Source organism: Plutella xylostella, chromosome 14, assembly GCF_932276165.1.
Source record: "Plutella xylostella chromosome 14, ilPluXylo3.1, whole genome shotgun sequence".
Classification (NCBI taxonomy): Eukaryota; Metazoa; Arthropoda; class Insecta; order Lepidoptera; family Plutellidae; genus Plutella; species Plutella xylostella.
The window spans coordinates 3,748,458-3,755,668 of record NC_063994.1 but is presented as its reverse complement, the minus strand read 5'-3'; the positions used below and the strand labels follow the sequence as shown (position 1 = coordinate 3,755,668).

General features: G+C 34.5%; 1 long non-coding RNA gene across 1 annotated transcript; it reads left to right on the top strand.

Moving 5' to 3' along the window:
- The first annotated feature begins 3,751 nt into the window (after positions 1-3,751).
- Positions 3,752-5,079, top strand: LOC105381821. The gene is made up of 2 exons (XR_007267032.1): positions 3,752-3,890; positions 4,619-5,079. It is a non-coding gene; the product is annotated as an uncharacterized LOC105381821 (long non-coding RNA).
- Positions 5,080-7,211: the final 2,132 nt, after the last annotated feature.

Below are 7,211 nucleotides of genomic sequence, written 5' to 3'. Positions count from 1 at the left end.
TGTGAAAACCTGAATAGCGGACTAGCTCGGATATCAGATGCGAATAGACTGCCCGGGGACAACACAGCCTGCATAGATGTACCGACGGCAATTGTGGATTGAAGTCGCACGGAACACTCCAACTATGGTGATACGTAGTTTTTATAAACATATATAGGTATCCTGAAGAATTAGAACATTATGTTATTTACTACACTACACGACACGTTAATGAAAAAAGTGTTACATACAACGCTAATCTAATCTTAAGCCTAATACCTAAATGGGGTAGTAGGCTGCTGAAGAACAAGTTGGACATCCGTTTTTTGTTGTACATTTGTATTCATCATCACACCACATCCCTCCTACGGAGGCACGTGTCTCCTTCAATGAAGGAAGGGTATTGTATTTATCACATTTCACATTTGTATTGAAATGTGATAAATAAGTAGTGAACAGCAGGGCGATCACGAAAGAGCAGAGACGAACAGAGCTAACGTATAGAATCGAATGCGAGTGCGACAACTGTAAATTCTATAGGTAAAAAGTGTTCGAAAGTGCTGTCAAGTTGACAATAGTCGCACTCGCATTCGATTCTATATGTTTCGTGTTCGCCCTGCTGACAACTGTTAGTTTAGACTAGTAACTCTAGGATCTCTAGATATTCTAGCCCCTAAATGAAAGCATCAAGTAGTTAATGGTACAAATGGTACAATACACAGTAGGTAACATACAACCGCTAGTAAGTAAAAGAAATATCAACTAAGTAGGTATATAGAATTTAATCACAACAGCTTTGTAGGTATAAACCAGACAGTAACAATTCCTATCAAACAGACAGAACATGCCGAGACTTTAATAAAATATAATAACAAATGCCAGAGATCTAAAATAGGGAGGTCACAAGAAATGTGTGCCATTTCTTCGGAAAGAAATTACACTTCCGTTCTTAACCTACGCGTAAAAGAAAGCAGTCATGTGTTCTACAGGTTCGTAGTGTATTCCATAGTTCTAAAGAATTCATTGGTACATGGCAGGATTGGAACCCACGGCCTCACCAATAGGAGCCGAAACCTCACCCGTTACGTCACACTTCTCTAATTCATTAGCTATGATTTATCTAAAGCTCAGTTCAGAGTACAAGGCGTTATTATTAATATGTTTACATATCATCCTAATCCTAACTTCCTAACTAATGTTATAAATGCGAAAGTAACTGTGTCTGTCTGTCTGTCTGTCTGTTACTCTTTCACGCCAAAACTACTGAACGGATTTGAATGAAATTTGGTATACATACGTTATAGACCCTGGGAAAGAACATAGGCTACTTTTCATCCCGAAATTCCCACGGGAAAACTTTTTAAGGCGAAGCGAAGCGCGCGGGAACAGCTAGTGTTAAATAATTATAATTCGGGTTAAAATAATTTGACACGCATCCGCTAAATCCACACAGCCCTATTATCTTCAACTGGGGCCGGCCGGGGGCTGACATTGTAACGTTTACGTTTGTCATAAATTCTCTCGTTTTATGAAAAAAGTCGTTACTGGCTCAGAGCTACGACATGTCAGGCGAGTAGGCTGTCGGTTCTGTGTGAAATGTGCTGCGATGGAATTCCAACCTTTTTTCGGGTAACCACTAGGTATCCATACTAATACATGATGTATTAGGTATAGGTATTACCAATGCGAATGGCTGGATGAGAAAGGCCAAATTTTATATGGAGCAGTAGAAAAATATCGCGAATTATCCTAGTTAGTACTTAGGGTTAAAGGATTAACAAAAGTTTATAAGTAGGAGTCCCTGAGCCGTTTTTTGTAACTAAGTACTTAAACCACTTTGAAACATCCTGTACATAACTTAACATAAGTAAGCCTCGACTGTAAACATTCAAAATTAGCCTATTTTAAAATACCACAGTCGACTCACACTAAACGAACTCGAAACCAATTAAATCACGTATGCACATAGGGCAGACATTAAACTTATTTATGGTTATTAGGTTAAAAGTTAAAAGCATCTAAATCAGTCGTGCAATAAACTCATAGGTTTAATTACTTCCCTAACAAGATTTCAGTTTGTGTATGAAAAATAATTCTTCATGCTGCTCAAGCTTATTATGTAGGGAGCATTTTTAGGTTTTCTCTTCTTTGGGTGGCATCTCCTATCGGAGGTCGGCAATCATCTGGCTTATTCTTTCCTTCGGTCGGCTCGGTTAGGTTTTATTAGTATTTAAAATCCTTTGTCCTGATAATGAATGATCTAGAATCAACGCACAGCCAAAGATTAATTAGATTGCTTGTGAGGTCTAGGTCTAGGGTCCACTCCAAAGAATTTATTCAAATACTAGCTGTTCCCGCGAGCTTCGCTTCGCCTTAAAAAGTTTTCCCGTGGGAATTCCGGGACAAAAAGTAGCCTATGTTCTTTCTCAGGGTCTAGACCATATGTATACCAAATTTCATTCAAATCCGTTCAGTAGTTTTGGCGTGAAAGAGTAACAGACAGACAGACACAGTTACTTTCGCATTTATAATATTAGTTAGGATTAGGATGACAAAGATAAAGGCAAAGATCGGTTTGCAAGCGGCGTCTTAATCGACGTAGCTAACCTAGCATGTTGCGATATAGTGACGTTTATCTTCGTCGATAACGGACTCGTGTAGCGGCATCTATTCAGTACCAACCACACTTTAAATTTAAGACAACATTTATGTCAAATCTTGTTTGTTTCGGACTGTGCTCTGCTCTGCTGCCACTCAGTCTATTGTTGGTTTTGCTGCAGTCGTTCAGTTCAGTTAGTAGGAAAAGAAATGAAATGCCAACAACGTTCAAGAGTCACCTCTGACTATTGCAGATGTCAATTGTTATACTTATTTGTATGTGTCTGATGAGTCCTGGATTCGGTCCTTTTTTCTAAAATCTGTGATCGTCGGGTTGTTCCTAATAATAGATGCCAAATTAATTGTCTGCTAAATTTAAAAAATAATTTAAACAACTCGTTTTTACACCGATGTTTATCACACTTACATGGATATTTAACATGCATGTATCATCATTAAAGCCAAGGTAGGTCTTGCTGGAAGAATTAATCATATAAAAACAATGAACCGATTGGTTATGGAGACGCTCAAACAATAGTTACTCGAGTATACAAATAACGTGCTCGTATCCGTAAAACGACAATGTAAATAATAACAAATAAAAATAGTTCGATGTTACTAATTATACGCCGTATGATTAATCAAGTTTTATATACAGGATGCAAATATGAACTGTTAAATAAATGGGTTGACACTTTCAAAAATATACATTGAACCAGAAAAATAATCAGCATATTTTTTCGGCTTAAAGATAAGTAATTTGAGTAAGTATGTAGGTATATTTAAATAATATATTTTTTCAAGTCCCCTAGGTCAGTATACAGAATATGAAACCACTGGCGATCTGCACATCACACACTTACTGAGTCAGAGTCAGACTCATACATTTTCTCTATTTTGCCATTGTAAATTTTGACCTAGAATACGGCAATGTTTACAGCTGCATAACACATTTTGCATAAAATTTGCACTAAGTACAAACAGTAAAAAATTACAAAGAGAAATAAAAAAACCCAGACATGTCAACAAAAATTCAAGAAACTATAATTTCCTCAGGCCATTAGTCTCCAACCATCCTGTATAATGCATATTAGAGTACTCGAATATTCACATGCATAATTTTCATATTCTTTTCAACGTATTTAACAGAAATCTGAATATATTACTGGCTTTTATGCAGTCGTCACTCACAGGCTAGATGTCTGGTATATAACCGTATGTAATTTTCTTTTATATTTTGGTAATAGAATGGTAAAGTCGTGCTGTTTTGTGTGTTGGTGACTTGTATAATGAAATTTATTTACCTGATTTTGGTAAGTAAGGTGTTCTCTACAATACGTTTAAGCCGAATCCGTAAACAGGATCATTATTATCAATTTATCGTCAGCAGCAGGGGGTTACTCTTCCATCACGAAATACAAATTACGGATAGCTAACCGCGACTCTAGTTAAAAAGTAAAACTACACTTGCGAGCAATGAAAAAAATCCACTTACAAAATGACGACCCCAAATAACCCATTTTTTTTACATTTCATATGGAATTTCTTTTAATTATTTGCGTTTTAAGTTGGAAATATTCGGCGTCATTAAGCTAGTCTTTCTTTTCCTTTAGAAGAATTTTGTGCTATTATCACTGGAACTTTTTCATTGCTCGTGCGTGGGTGTAATTACTTTGTATTAGTTAGTTTGCTACGTACCTACGTACACAAAGAAAAACAAATTCAAAAATAATTTCCAATAATGCAAATGAATTTCTAATACATTCGTAGTCAAGTTTGTGTTCGTTTGTATTTGTAACATCAGTTTTGGCAAGATCCTCATTCTTTCAATTAATTATTTTTACGGATTACTAAAACTTCTTACTTTCTTCTTTCATACGTTTCTTGCACTTTTCTTTTGGTTTTCCTGTATCTCCTGTAGGTTGGCTGGTAGAAAATGCTTTTAGCATTAATTTTACCTTTTGTACACTTTTATTTATTATATTTGTGCTATAAAGTATTAAAATAAAATAAATACAACTTTTGCCCCGTCTCTTTTCAGTTGCTGATGCTGGCATGTGTGTGGCCAGCATGTACCACCATACGACATGCCGGTCCACTGGCCTACGCAGCCTTAAGAGGGCATCCTACCTTCAACCGCTTCTGGCCTAGTCTGTCCAGAAGGATAGCCCAACAGTCACCGTTAAATGATACTGTAGATTCTACTAGAGATAGGTCTTCTATAGATGATAGCTCTACTAGATATGTTAACAGCAATTTTAATTCTACCACTACAGATGTGAATTCTACTAGAGATTTTGATTCTACTGGATATGTTATTTCTAATGGAGATAGATTCACTTAAAAATAGTAATGAAATCGCAATTTCAATGCACTTTGATAAGGTTTTTGCACGCATATTAATATGTGATACTTACTGCTTGTAGGTGTAGGGAATATGTCATGATGAAAGTAGAAGGTAGTGAAAAGTGATAATACAAGTTTCAGACAAGAGTTAAATTATTGGTTTGTTTTTATTTGCTTATCCCGTGAGGAGGAGTATAGAGTATCACAGTAGTATTTAAGTACTAGGTATTAGTATGAATATTTCATAGAATTTTTCAGTACTAAACTTCATTTCTTACTAATTATAGGATACTAGCTGTTCCCGCGCGCTTCGCTTCGTCTTAAAAAGTTTTCCCGTGGGAATTCTGGGATAAAAAGTAGCCTATGTTCTTTCCAAGGGTGTAGACCGTATGTATACCAAATTTCATTCAAATCCGTTTAGTGAGTAAGCGTAAGTAGGCGTGAAAGAGTAACAGACAGACAGACAGACAGACACAGTTACTTTCGCATAGTTAGGATTAGGATTTATGATTGTGATTTCTGAACATGGTATAATGTTGCTTTCCGCTTAGAATCTTTACCAACTAAGTAGGTATACTTAGTAACTATGTTTTGTTGTAAGAAAATGCTGAACAAACTTATGAATATTGATGATAACAATAAACAAGTATAATAAGATCAATAAGACTAACATATGGTGTTTCTGGCGCTGGTTCTACCATTTCAATACCTTCCGTTAAATCATAACATACAAAAAATACTACAACAACTTAAGGAAAACAAATTATATATAGGTCTTTGTCCCTTCTCATAATTGTATTTCTTTATGTAAAGCGACAGTGGCAGAAGACGTGATAATTTATTATGGAAGTAGATTTTTATCTTATTTTTTAGGGACATGGATTTCTTTACAATTTTATCTTTATGATGGACATAGGTAGGTATATCCCACAATTCGGTATGTTAAGTAATTTTATGGTGATTGTTTTTATAATTTTAAATTGAAGTATGTTGGAATTTGAGATACTAATTTGAATATTTTTTATTTTACTGCTCTCGTTAATTTAATAAAAAATAATTAAAGATCGGCTCTTCGACGATTTTATGACGTCATTCGCTACCATGCAGCCGCTGACGTCATCAAGATCGTAACTCTGTGAATATTTGGGCAGTTCTTCTTTTTAACCTACATAATGGATAAAAAATTATCCCGAATTTGAAAAAAATAACTTTAGCTTTTTGGTGAACTCTATGATAGCTACATTTCTATTCTATCGAAAAAGGTGGTTGGCCGCGAAGTTTAAGTATTTTTTCAAGATTTTCAGAACATAATACGTGGATAAGGCAAAGAAAATTACACCTTCGTCACAGAATCTTTTATTTTATTTTAACGAAATAGTCTTCGTCGATTAAAATGAAACTTTTTTGATACGTTAATAAACAAAATACCATTTTAGAAAACATATGAAAGAATGGATTTTTAGTTATAACAAAATATTTATTAAGTAGTCACTCTGTCACAATTTCAGCTAAAATGAAGCTTGTTTTTGCTATAAATATTTTTTCGCTACTAATTACAGTAAAAAATTAACAGCATAGACGTTAACATCAATGACTAAATTTAATATGATTTTTCCAAAGTTGCACTATTTATAACATAACATATAAACGACCAAAAATAAGTTGACTACCAGGAGACACCAATCGTAACAGAGTGGTAAACGATGTGACATAGTTGTTATTCTATTAAATATGCGGCAGCGTTTTGGAATAAAACAGTTTTATTTAAAAATAATAATTTAGTAACTTACATATAAATCATTATGGTTTCAAGTTAGTCAAAAAATTTACTGGAGATATCTTTATTATTAGTATAACTAATGAAATCACACTTGAGAACCTCTGGAGAGTGAAATATCCGTATTTCAGGAACTTAAAGGACAAATTTGTTCCAACTACATAAAATAATGTTTATCTGCACAATTAATATTTTCGGCAACCTAAAATTTAAGTAACATAATGAAAATTACGTAATTTGTTAAAGTTTTAACCAGCCATATTTCGAAAATACAGCATTGGCTCTTAGAACTTGAAAAAAATACTCTTTCCTTTTTTAATTACCTTAGAAGCTGGAAGGACTTTAATGTTATCATCAAACATCCGATAAATCATTCTCCACCATATTAAACAGTCTACCACATTCATCGTCTGTTCTTGAGAACAATAGCACGAAATTAGCTTTTTCACTAACGAAACTTTTTATTAATGAAGCGCAAGTGTATTGGACGTTCCTTTCGCTTCGTGCTTTA